At 46.6% G+C, this 13,586-nt stretch overlaps 1 long non-coding RNA gene across 1 annotated transcript; it reads left to right on the top strand.

Annotated features, from left to right (window-relative positions):
• The first annotated feature begins 8,165 nt into the window (after window positions 1–8,165).
• On the top strand, window positions 8,166–13,586 carry LOC122912138. Its single transcript, XR_006385555.1, has 4 exons — window positions 8,166–8,333; window positions 9,090–9,216; window positions 10,230–10,350; window positions 10,967–13,586. It is a non-coding gene; the product is annotated as an uncharacterized LOC122912138 (long non-coding RNA).

Genomic DNA, 13,586 nt, shown 5'->3' with positions numbered 1-13,586 from the left:
GATGGAGCCAGACTTGCCCATGATGTCAGCCTGCTGTCTCTCCTGTGCGTCCTAAGTTCTTTTCTTGGTTACACTCCCCAGACCCCAGGATTCAGCTCACAGTTTCCTGCCATAAAATATCTGAAGTAAGCAGTTCTGTTTTCACATTTTCTTTCCATTCACCAGCTGCCCCTCGTTCTCATTTTCCCACTCTCACTTGCAGATACTGCTTCATCCTCCTCTGAAAATCTCCTCTTTTAGCTCCATTTCATGGCACTTGCCATACATGGCCCTAAACCAAGAGTATTCATAATCCCTACATTTTCTGAGCCAATTCAGGCTCTGGGGGAATTTTGGAGAAAGCCGGACCCCCATCTCTACCACCCAACAAACCTCTACCTACCCATCATTTCTAAGTATGTTCATATTTTTCAGCATCTTAGCCATCTCTCAAGGTTCCAATTTTTATATTTACAGCTTGATCATACCTGCCCTTATTTATCATCATGGTTTCTGAGCCATTTTCTTCCAGAAGCTCTTCTCCACACAGGGGAAGTCCTAGATGTTCATAAAGTAAACTAAAACCTCTGGAGACTTCAGCTACTCAGATGAACAGTATTTTCTGACTTTGTTATCACCATTTCCAGACTCCACTGCCCCTCACTGATTAAAGGTACTTCGAATGAAGTTTTATGTGTTTCTCTTCCAAAATCGTGGCAGCCCCAGTGTGCATTTCCCCAGATTCGTGCACTGCCCACCCACTGCGGCTCTCTACAGCTTTTCCCCTGTGATGTTAATATTTTCAGCCTATACAATGATTGATATGCTAGATAGTCTCCTCTCTAAGTCTTTCACTCAAAATTTTCACCCAGTGTAAAACAAATTCAAATTTTTTATTTCTTTGTGCATATTTTCTTTACATTCCTTCTTTGTTCATTTGGACAAGCCTAGGGAAGTACATGAAATGCATCAAGTTTATCTTAAACTCGGGTGCCTGTGTGGCTCAGTTGGTTAAGCAATTGCCTTCGTCTCAGGTCACAATCCTTGAGTCTGGGATCCAGTCCCACATCAGACTCCCTGTCTGTTTCTCCCACTGACCTCTCCTCTCATGCTCTCTCTCTCTTTATCCAATAAATAAAATCTTTTAAAAATTTATCTTAAACTTTTTATTTTAAAAAATGTATTGAAACAACAAAAAAAAGTGTTGAAGCATAATTTCCATTCAGGAATCTTTTAAGAATATATCTTGATTAATTTTGAAAAATATGTATACAATTTTGTGACCACTATCACCATCAAGATGTGAAAATACTTGCCTCACCCCAAAATGTTTCCTCATGGAAATTCCTCTCCCAAACACATGCCTTAGGAACCACTGACTTAGTTTTTTTAGAATGTCAAATGAATGGAATCACTTAATATGTGGTCTTTCTTTTTTTCAGGCATTTTCACTTGCATAATGATCTTGAGATTCAGTCCTGTTCCTCGTCTCTTCCTTGTATATAAAGCCAAGTAGTATTTTGTTTTCTGTGTGTGCTACAATTTGTCCATCCATTAACCAGTTGTGGACAGCAGTTCCAAGTTTTTGGGTATTGTGCACAAAACCATCCAGATGTTTCAACAGATATTTGGAAGGAGACCTTTTAACTTGTGTAAATATGTGGGAGGAGATGGCCCTGTCCTATAGCAAGTGTGTATTTACCTTGGGAATTGGGAATTAATTGGGAAACTGCCCAATTGCTTTCCAAAGTGGCCGTGCCACTGTGCACTCCGCCAACAGCGTGTGAGAATTCCACACGCTGATGTGCGTCCTCATCAGTCTTTTTAATTGTGGCGATTTGGGCAGGCATATAGTTATTGTATTGTAGGGTTTTTTTAAGATTTTATTTATTTATTTGACAGACAGAGATCACAAGTAGGCAGAGAGGCAAGCAGAGAGGGAGAAGCAGGCTTCCTGCCAAGCAGAGAGCCCGATGCAAGGCTCGATCCCAGGACCCTGGGACCATGATACGAGCTGAAAGCAGAGGCTTTAATCCACTGAGACACCCAGGTGCCCCTGTATTGTAGTTTTAAGTGGCATTGCCAGAATGACTAATGATATTGAGCATCTTTTCATATGTTCATTGATCATTCATAGATCTTTGGTTATTTGATCGAGTCCTTTGCCCATTTAAAATTTTTCCCCTAACATGACTTGTAAGAATTGGTTTAGTTAATTCTGAATGCTAGTCCTCTTATCAGATGTGTGTTTTGCAAATAGTTTCTCTCAATCAATGGCTTATATCTTCATTATTTTCATAGTGTCTTTTGAAGAAGAGATGTTTTTAATCTTGATGTAATCCAAAATTCATTTTCTTTTATGTGTTCTTTCTGTCTACTCTCTATTGGAGTTTCTCTCCAACCCAAGGTTGCAAAGATTTGAATTATGCTTTCTTCTAGATATTTTATGGTCTAGACCCATTTTTGAGTTAATACTTTTATGTGGTCTGAGGTAAAGATTTTATATTACTTCTACTAAACATTTTATAACCAACCTAATCACTTTGGGGGCATGTGCATTAGGAATGAGTGCTTTTTACACCAACATAAATATATACAAAAGTTTATAATAATTTCATGATAACCAAGAAATGGAAATAATTCAGATGACAGTCATCTATAAGGTGCTTAATTTCTGGGGCGCCTGGGTGGCTCAGTGGGTTAAAGCCTCTGCCTTCGACTCAGGTCATGGTCTCAGGGTCCTGGGATCGAGCCCTGCATTGGTCTGTCTACTCAGCGGGGAGCCTGCTTCCCCCACCTCTCTCTCTCTGCCTTCCTCTCTGCCTGCTTGTGATCTCCGTCTGTCAAATAAATAAATAAAATCTTTTTTTTAAAGATTTTATTTATTTATTTGACAGAGAGAGATGACAAGCAGGCAGAGAGGCAGGCAGAGAGAGAGGAGGAACCAGACTCCCTGCTGAGCAGAGAGCCCAATGCAGGGCTCGATCCCAGGACCCTGAGATCATGACCCGAGCCGAAGGCAGCGGTTTAACCCACTGAGCCACCCAGGTGCCCCTAAATAAATAAAATCTTAAAAAAAGAAAAGGTGCCTAATTTCTACCTTTCATGCAGTGGAAGAAAACGGTTTCAGACTGCTGCCTTCATCCTGCAGTGCTCTGAGGGGCAATGTACATTGAACACAAAGTAGTAAATTCTTCAGAATTTTATAGAAAGTTTCATAACCAAGAAAACCTAATACATGGTGATTGAGAACATAATAATGGTCATGTTCGCATAGTATTAACTGAGAGGAGGCAGATACGTGTCTGAGAAGTTCCTGGGAATATTCTCTATGTACAGCTAGGGGTTGCATGGGAAACACATAAAGAGTGTCCAAGCTATACTTCTATGATTTGTCCATTTAATCTCATTGAATTAGACATGTATGAAAAAGGAGGAAAAAGATAAATATCATAAGTAGAAATGCATCCCCCACCCCAGTAAAAAATGGAGCCAAGTGACATTAGCATGCCATGGATGAGCCTGTGAGATTGCAGATTCTATCCTTCACTTCGAAGAACACCGTCCAGAATTTTGCTTTACTTATTTTCTTACTTTTCTTCATAGTTTGATACCTTAAATATGTATTACTAATAGTGGTTATTGTACTTTTGTTGGATTTTGAAATTTATATGAATGGTATAATGCTTTACAGATGCCTTTTTTGTATTGCCTGTTGTTGTTATTATTGTGATTTTTAAAGGTTTTTGAGATGAATGTATGTCTGTCTCATTATCACCCTTATATACATTAAAGGGTATTCCTTTTAATGGAATTCATTAATGGCATCTCATGAGAATATGTAGGGGTATCATCATTTTTGGCACCTTGTAAAGCAAAGCTTCACGTTGAATATTGTATAAGAATTTTAAAACAAAAGTATGATTCAAATAATAGAGATTGAGCACTTTAAAGAACCATGGAAACCCCTTCAATGTAATATGAAAACTGAAGTGCAGAGAACTCCTATGATGAACCCAAGCCCATACTCAAGCACAGACCATGTCTATTTCTCTGAGCTTGTCTGAATACCGTCCATTATGGTATTTATAAAAGGCCCGCCAAGTTGGCATTGGGGATGTCATTTTCAAAACACATAGTTCAATACTGATTATCTTCACTTTCTTTAGGCATGGGTTATTTAGTATTTTGGAACTCAATTTTCCAAGCATATCTTTAGTTTTTTTCAGTTATTTTCTGTTGCTAATCTCTATCCTGATTGCATTCTTTTTTTCATTCTATGCAGTTAAAGAGGGCCTTTTAATTTTTTTTTAAAGAGTCCATTCATCTGTTCGACACAGATCACAAGTAGGCAGAGAGGCAGGCAGAGAAGGGGGTAAGCAGGCTCCCCACTGAGCAGAGAGCCCAAAGCGGGGCTCCATCCCAGGACCCCTGGATCATGACCTGAGCCAAAGGCAGAGGCCCTAACCCACTGAGCCACCCAGGTGCCCCAAAGAGGGATCAAAAAAATATATTTTATTTATTTAAGAAAGAGAGCATGAGCGAGGAGAGGGGCAGAGGGAGACAGAATCTCAAGTCAGACACTCAACTGACTGAGCCACCCAGGAACCCCCCCTTTTTTTTTATGGTTCTGTGTATAGTCAGCTTCATACATATTAAATTTGTGCTAAAAAGCAAACCTCCTATAGTCAGTGTCTACATTTCTATATGTATCCTTCAGGTCAGATTTGTCCATCTTGATGTGTGACTCTAATGGAAACTTACCAGTATTATGCCTGCCTTTCAAAAATCATAGTAAAATATCCCACATTTAACCCTTTATTCTTAGAGTAAAAAAAATTTTTTTACATAGTTTGAATTGATGCTAAGAATTACATACAAATTTTAGGGGCACCTGTGTAGCTCAGTCAGTTAAGCATCCGACTCCGGGTCAGGTCATGATCTCACAGTCCTGGGACTGAGCCCCATGCCCAGCTCTATGCTCAGCATGGAGTCCTTTGTCGGTCTTCCTTTCCTACCCCCCTCCCCCTGCTGTGCTCTCTCTCTCTCAAATAAACAAAATCTTAAAAAAAAAAAAAAAGAATTGTATACAAGTTTTAAAGTATGTCTTCCAGCTTTTTTCGTCCTTATATCTATTTTTCAATACAAATACAAATCTTTGTGTTATTGTCTAATAATTATTAGCTATAGGGGTGCCTGGGTGACTTAGTCGGTTAAATGTCCAACTCTTGATTTTGGCTTCATTATCTCAGGGTGGGGAGATTGAACTGAGGGCTGAGTCTGCTTGGAACTCTCTGCTTCTCCCTCTGCCCCACCCCCTCACCCCACTTCCATCCCCACCCCCATCCCTGCTGGCTCTCTCTCTCTCAAATATATAAATAAAATCTTTAAAAATAGTTATATATTTCTCTAACTTTTATTTCATCAATTTCTGTAACATCATATCTTAGAAGTGTGGCTTATAAACTGATTATTGTGGGATGTTTTTCAACCCACCAAAAATAACTGACTACTAATTCAAGCATTTATTCCTCATGTCCTGTGTGGCTGGGATATTTGGATTCAAATGCATCTTCCTATTTTGTTCTTATTTTTGCTTCAGTTCTGTTTCTTACACTTTCCTTTAAAAATTTGTATAGACTATTTGCTTTCTAAACATTGCTTTTAGTTGGGAATGTATGTGGCCCTATTTTATTAATGTTTAAGGTAAAAATTATAAGACACGTCTAACACAACAGAATATAGTGTTAATACCTTTACCCTTTTTTTGCACAATGTAAGGGGAATTATTGAGAATTGCATGGCAATTCTATCATTCAGTTCAACAAGGAGATACCGTTCATATGCTTTATAGATAGCGAATAATTTTATTAATCCATAGATGCATCTCTCTTGGATCTTCATTCCTTCTGTCAGTGCAGACCTTTTACCAGGGATCACTTTCCTTTGACTTTAAACTTCAGGATTCATTTTGTATGGCTTAGGTTTCTATTATATTTTTCATTTTTGGCCTCATATTGTCTTATTTCCTGCTCTTTCTTCATTTTTTTTAAAGATTTTTTTTTATTTTATTTATTTGACAGAGAGAGATCACAAGTAGGCAGAGAGGCAGGCAGAGAGAGAGAGGAGGAAGCAGGCTCCCTGCTGAGCAGAGAGCCAGATGCGGGACTCGATCCCAGGACCCCGAGATCATGACCCGAGACGAAGGCAGCGGCCCAACCCACTGAGCCACCCAGGCGCCCCTCCTGCTCTTTCTTCAAAAATACTGTTTTGTCGAGTATCGAAATCTTTGTGGACGATTGTTTTTTGGCACCTTCACTGTGTTGTTCAATGTGTTCTTGACCCACTGTAAACCGGAAATGAGTGGAAGCAACTTACTTTGTGTTGATAGTTTCCTGTTGTTAAAGACTAGTATTTGAACGACACACTAGAGATTGTAACTGTGAGATGGGCTCAGGAATTAGATGGGGTTTGAGTTGTTAGAACAATAAAAAAGTGACAGTGTAGAATCCATAGGAGAAATAATAGAATACATATCTGATGACCAAATTGACGGATTGTGACCTACGGTGGCTGGATGCTTACCAATCGCATTTTCCCTGCCTGGACTCTCGGGAGGACAGCATGTCTCAGCTCTTCTTACACTTATTTTGAGACCATGTGAATGAGCCGTGGCCAGTTGGATATAGGCAGAAGTGATGGTGAAATTGTGTCTTAACTGTTCTCACGTTTGTGCACAATTCTGGGGATATCCTCAGTGGTTCTAGATTTCACACCACCCAGGATTTAGTACTCCTTTGGGGGCTTGCAAGTTCAGAGGCGTGGGCTGACGGTGACAGTGTTTTTTTGTTTTTGTTTTTTAAGATTTTTATTTACTAATTTGAGAAAGCGCATGAGAGGAGAGAATGTAAGAGGGAGAAGCAGACTCCCTGTGGAGCTGGGAGCTCGATGCAGGACTCCATCACCAGGCTCCCGGGTCATGACCTGAGCCACCCAGGCGCCCAGTGACAGTGTTTTGATAAAGACAGGGCATCATGACCGAAGGCCTCCGAGCTTCATGATCATATATTTGCCCTAAGCAATCAGAAGGGCAGGACGAAGGTCAGATGGGAGACGCAGGGCCGGGCTACTGTGAACTAGACAACAGGTCCCTTCAGCTCCACCGTCAGCTCGCCCTGACAGCCGCTGGTCCTGACGAGCCGAGATCTGAGTCCTGGGGCCTGTCGTAACGCCTGTGTCGGGCAGCTTGTCTCTCTGTAGTTGAAGACGCTCTCCTGCCACGCTGTTTAAGAAACCACTAAATAAATCAACTAGTTCAAATCTGTGCTTGTATGTGAAAATTTTAACCAATACCTGTGAGGCTCCTTTCCGGTCAAGAAGTTATAGTATTTTGTTAGATAAACAATGCCCAGGATCCCGCAAAGAGCCAGCGCGACTTGGCCTCCCACAGCCGGGCATGGTACAGCTAACAGCGAGTGACCTAACGGGAACTAACCGCGTGAGGGGCACGTTAAATCCCGCGAGGGACTTCGTCCGCGAGGGACTTCCCGTCCGAGTCACGCAGAGATCGGGTTCCCAACCTGGGACCAGCAGCGTGGCCCTGCGACCGGCTGCGCCCGCCCCGCAGTCTCCCGCGCACCGGGGCGGGCTGGCCGCAGACGTCCTCCGCTCCCGCGCCGCCTGGCTTCGGGGGGGCCTTCGCCCCTCGCCCGCGGGACTGCGGACGCTTCTTTGCACCGGGGAGCCTGGGTTCTGTTCCCCCGGTAGGCCTGTCGTAGTCCCGAGGACTGCACCCACCCCTAAGCCACAGTGCCCAGAAGCATGGGCTATGGGCTTCCGCCCCGAGCGCCCCACCGCAGACCGCCCGGGGACGCTTCCTGCGCGAGGGGCGGAACTTCCTGCCGCGCCGCAGGGGCGCATCCCTAACTGAGCCGCTGCTGGTGGCGCCACGACCGCGTGGACGGGAGCGCGCGCCGGGGCACTCCGGGCCGCGCCGGGCGGAGGAGTGACGTGGTGGGGACCGCCTCCGCGCCCTGGGCCAGCCGTGACGCCCGGCGTCCGTCCCCTCTCCCCGAGACTGTGGCCGGCCTGTGGGACGGGCGCCGCCGGCGCCGCTCCTCTTCCGAGGTCCCCGCTCTCCGTCGCCCAGGCCCCGGGAGGCGGCGGCCCGGCCCCTGTGAGCCTCTCAAGCATCTGAGAGCGCGGTTTGGGCCGCCACACGCCACACGGGCTTTGGCCGACCCCGCCCAAGCTGAGCCCTTGGGACCCACCTGGTCTCCCGCCTCTCGGGCCCTGCTCAGCCCACCCGGACCCCTGGCGTGGCAGGGGCGGCAGCACGGATGAATCCCGCGCAGGTGAGCGGAGAGTCGTCCCGGGCCGCCCCCCACGCGCCCCTCCGTCTCTCACGTCACGGGCGCCGCTCCTCCTCATGGCCGGTGGGAGGGCGGGGTTCGATTTAATTTCGCCTTTTCTCGGCGGTGGAGGCCCTGGGGGAGGTCGCTTCTGGCGCAGGTGAGATAACGTGGGGATGTTCCCGTTGCTGGCGGCCGGTGGAGTAACACTCGGAAGGGGGACCGAGGCACGGGCGCGGGCATGGGCCAGTACTGGGAGCAAGATTGAGCTGGGAGAGAGCAGGGTCTGCAGTGGGTCCGACGGGAACAGGGAAAGGGCAGCCCCGCACGCTGGGCCTTTCTTCTGAAAGTCTGGAGCTGAGGACCAAGGTGGTTTGACACAGATTTCCCTCAGCAGCTTCCCCTGGCCACAGAGTGGAGGCTCGGGAGGATGCGAACTGAGAGCATTAAGGCCCTAGTGCTGAGAGCTTCCGGGAGAAGGCGAAGCCCAGTGTGGTTGTGTCTGGGAGGCATGGCAGAGAGTTGGTGCCCTTCCCGCAGATCCACAGGTTACATGGTATCTGTCTGACCACCTGCCTGGCTCTGGGCCGCTCGCAGTGATCAAAGAGACAGGAGGGCAGAGCAGGCACTGGTGGCGCCAAAGCCTGCTATCTCCTGTGAGGTGGGAGGCCAAGAGGAGAGGCACCATGGGTGGTTGTGTGAGTGGATCAACTGGGGGCCCCTGCTGCCTGTGGGCTCAACTGTCCCCCCTTGTGACAGGGCTGTGTGACCTTCGAGGATGTGTTCGTGTACTTCTCCCGGGAGGAGTGGGAGCTCCTTGAGGAAGCCCAGAGACTCCTGTATCGTGATGTGATGCTGGAGAACTTCGCACTTGTGTCCTCACTGGGTAAGGCCCTGCTTTAGTTACCTGTTGCTACGTGACAAATTATCCCAAAGCTTAGTGGAGTGAAGACAAACACTTACTGTCTCACGGTTTCTGTGGGTCAAGAATCAGGCATATCTTATTCAGGTACCTTTAGCTCAAGGTCTTTCATAACCTTGAGTCAAGCTGTCCACGTTTGCTCTCTCATGGGAAGGCTCAGCTGGAGGTCAGTCTCTTTTCAAGGTCACACACCTGTGCAGGAGGCTATTGGACTAACTAGTCATTTGCTTGCTGGCTTTTGGCCAGAGCCTTCCCTCAGGCTCTTGCCATGTGTCTTCTCCATAAGCAGATCACAACAAGGCAGCTGATTTCCACGAGCACGAGCAAGAGACAGCACCCAACGTAGAGGCTGGTGTTTTCGTAATCTGTTCTCAGAAGTGACATCCTGTCATTTGGGCCATATTCTTTTCATTAAAAAGGAGTTTTCAGTTCAGCCCACATTCAAGAACATGGACAGGAGGGAATAGTATGATTGCCAGTTTCCTGGGCTGAATTTTGTTCTTCCCTTTCTTCCTCAAAGGGTAGCTCTCAGTCTTACAGTACTGTCATGGCACGACCGACCATTTTCCTTGGCTCCCTGGGGTAGGTGGTGTGGGTCCAGGGGCTGGGCAGTGGGCACTGGCTCCTGTTCTGCTGCAGCCCCAATCTCTCCTGTCCCAAAGCTTTCAAATGAAGAGTTTGGGGGTCAGACATCTTGCGGTCTGCCCAGCGGATCCCAGATAGCCTGGCCACACCTCGACTGGGTGTCCAAACACCTCTTCTCTGCCTACATTTTTACCCCTTCTTCTAATTGACTTTTCCTGGGGCCTGACTGTGCCAGGAATTGCAGGCACTGACATGGTCATTCCTCGTGAAGAACAGTGAGCTGTTCCTACAAGACGCTTTTCCAAGATTCTTTTTTAAATATTTATTTTTCTTTTTGGAGAACGTTGCCCTGGGGTGCTGCCAGCCACTCAGCGGCTCTTCTTTCCTTTTAGGACTTGCCGTTTCCAGGTCCCACGTAGTTACCCAGATGGAGCCGGAGGGGAGCCCAGGGTGCCTGAGAAGGTAAACACAGCTCCGGCTACAGCAAAGAAGACTTGGAGGAGCCTGGGCCTGGTGAGTGGAAGCTGAGGGAATGGTCGCATTGGGGCTGGCTTCACGTTATACCAGCAGCCCGTGCTGTGTCTCCTGGTGTTCAGACGCTGGTACCTGTGTCTGACCTCTCTCCTTTTCCTTTTCCATCTGGATGCTCTGCCCACTGTCTTTGTACTCTGATCTCAGGTACCTCTTAGTCCCTTCCCTCTGCCCTGTATCTTCTCTTGGTACTCTGCAGCATTGGGTTTCATTTAACACTGTCATGAGTTGTGCTTACATCCTTCAATTTTCCTTGAAAATGAAGTATTCCATTCCAGCCAGATTTTTCTGACAGACAGACCCTTTTGCACAGCACTTATCTACCACAAGGCCTTGTTGGGAGATCATTGGGCAGAGGAGTGATTTGGAGACCCTGCCCCTCCTCGTACTGTACTCCCTCCTTGTACCCTCTTCCTGTGAGGTCTCTGTCATTCCCTGACCTGTAGAGGCCTGCAGCCTTCCCTTCCTGATCCTGACGCTAGCTCCCATGTTCTGTTGTCCCATGGACTCGTTCCTGGTTGTATCAGACACGCATGTGTCGTGGCCTGCCACTTGCCACCCATTAAACATGCACTTCCCCACCTTTATCTTTCTTCAGGTTGATGGCATGGTGTGAGGGATGAGGCTGCACTTTCTGAGCAGGGTGTTTCTGTGAGTGTCACAGATGGGAACTCCCAAGGCAGGTCCTTCCACCCAAAAGGCTCATCCCTGTGACATGTGTGACCCGGTCTTGAAAGACATCTTTGCACCCGGCTGAGCCACAGGAAACACCATCTGAGCAGTACCCAAACACCGCCATGTGCATCACTGTGGGAGAGACTCCTGGGGTAGTATAAACCTTGACCAGATGCAGAGGCCGCAGAGTGGAGAGAATTTCTTCAGAAAGGAAAGGAGCCAGGCCTGATTTGTGAAGATCTACAGATCCCAGGTGTTGGAGAAGGCCTTTACTTGCAGGGAGGGTTGGAAAAACTTTGTGGTCAGTTCTGGACTTACCAGCTGCAGTCCCCTAGCAGTGGGGAGAAACCACACAGGGGCCCTGAGTCTGGGGAGGCCTTTTGCATATCAGATTTCCTTTAGGTAAGAGACCATAATCTGAGATCATAAAGCCTTCCGCTTGTTAGGAGGCAACCTCGCTCCTGGGTTGGTTGACTCAGAGCATCCCAAGGGACTCTTGGCTGTGGTAAACCTGGGAACAACAGGGGTCATTGGAGATTCAGGAAAGGCTCCTGAGCCTGGGACACTTTCCCACAAGGATAGTCCTCCCAGGAAGGTGAGCTCTGAGCACATGGGTGTGGGAACTGCTAATCTGCCTACAACACTTTCATGGGAGTGAGTCTCTTGGGGAGGGTGCTTTCTGTGAACCACTCACCCCACAGAAAGCTTCCATGGTCTATGGGCAGAACTCATACAAGTGGAAGTTTAACAAATATTGGTGTGGTTGTTCGACATCAGCAGATCATGCTGAAGGGAAGCCTGTGACCACGGAGAAAGCCTTTCTTGAGAGGGCAGGCCTAGGTCAGCATGGGAGGATTTGCACTGAGTGAAGCCAGGGGAGTACTTCCAAGTGTGGGAAGGCCTCCAGCTGCAGGTCAGACCTCCTGCAGCACAGCGGACTCACACTGGGAAAGGCCTTGTGAATGCAAGGAATGCAGGAAAGTGGGGGATGGCTCTGCTTTTGTCCAAAATAACTTTCCCCGACCGAGAGAGTCTCTTCAAGTACAGAATATGTGGGCTAAGCCTTTTGTGTCAGCTGTTTTCTCACTCATCATGTAAGGGCTCCCCCAGGAGAGAAGGCTTGAGGGCAGTGAGGTGGGAAGGCCTTCATTCACCATTTTTATTCCTGGCATTAAGAGCATCTGTGCTGGGGGAGAATCTTTTGAGTATAAAGATCAGAGAGCCTTTTATGACCGCTCTTGCCTAGCTTGGCACGAGGAGTCACAGTGGGGAAAACCTCGTGGATACAGCGACTGTGGACACACTCTCCACCTTCATTCATCCCTCACCTGCCCCTGAAGTATTCTTACTGGGGAGAAACCCTGTGAGTGGAAGAGATGTGGGAAGGCCTTTCGCAGGTGGACTTAGCTCAGTCAACACCTGAGAACTCATACTGGGAAGAATGTAACTCCTGAGGAAAATGTTTGCCGGAGGAAACATCTCACTTGGCAGCTGAGAAGTTATACCAAAGAGAAATCCTGTAAGTGTCATCGTTGTGAGAAAATCTTCCGAAACAGATCGTCGCTTACTGTCTTCGAAAGGGTCCTGTTGGAAGTTGACTCTGCAAGGACCTTACTCTCCAAATGAGAAAGGAGAAAGCTAGTGGGAAAAGGAGAGGAAACTTGTGGTTATGGTGCAGTTAACAAAACCTTGAGCTAGCACTCAGTCTTAGTATGTGCTGAGAAGCAATCATGGAAGATTATTTAAAAAAGAGAAAAGGCATAGGAGGAGGAAGGAAAGAAGTAGACGTGACAGAAGAAGGACTACTTTCTTGGTTTATTTCCAGTGTCCCAGGCAAACTCATGACAGTTTGTTTTCAGTTATTTCTGTTTGGGGTGGCAGTAGGTGCGAGGGGGCCTCATCCCTGTCAACCAGCCTACGCACAGTCACTTCCTTTCTGTGTCAGGAGAGCTGGGCACTTGACAGCCTCTGCGGGTATTTACCCAAATCCTTCTTTGTTAAAAAAACACTGACTTAGCCAGTCAGGGTCATAAGTCTTTGTGATAAATGTGAAGTTGATTGATGAAGCACTCAAAATTTAAAAGAAGTTAGAACACTAAAAATATTGTCACCTAAAGTCATTTCATATCTAAGGAGCTAAGTTCATAGATATGAATGGGTACCTTTTCTGCACCATTTTAAGACCATTTAAGGCTTCAGTTATTCATTCACTAATTTTTTCTTCATTGAGATATGATTGACATATAGCCCTGTGCGAGTTTAAGGTGTAGAGCATTGAGCTGATGAATTTACACTCTAGTATGATTGCCATTGTAGCACTAGCACCTGTATCCTCGTGGTATCCAGTGTTCCTCATGGTAGGAACAGTTAAGATCTAGTCTCTTGTCCAGTTCAATGTTTGTAATACAGTTTTGTTTCTTTTCTTCCCCATGCTGTGTATTAGATCTTCAGGATTTATTTATCTACCAGTTGCAAGTAGAAATCCTTAAACAACATCCCCCCACCCAAGCCTTTGGTAACCATCATTCCACTCTCGAATTTGA

This window comes from Neovison vison, chromosome 7, assembly GCF_020171115.1.
Source record: "Neovison vison isolate M4711 chromosome 7, ASM_NN_V1, whole genome shotgun sequence".
Taxonomy (NCBI): domain Eukaryota; kingdom Metazoa; phylum Chordata; class Mammalia; order Carnivora; family Mustelidae; genus Neogale; species Neogale vison.
This window is presented reverse-complemented; position numbering and strand designations above follow the sequence as displayed.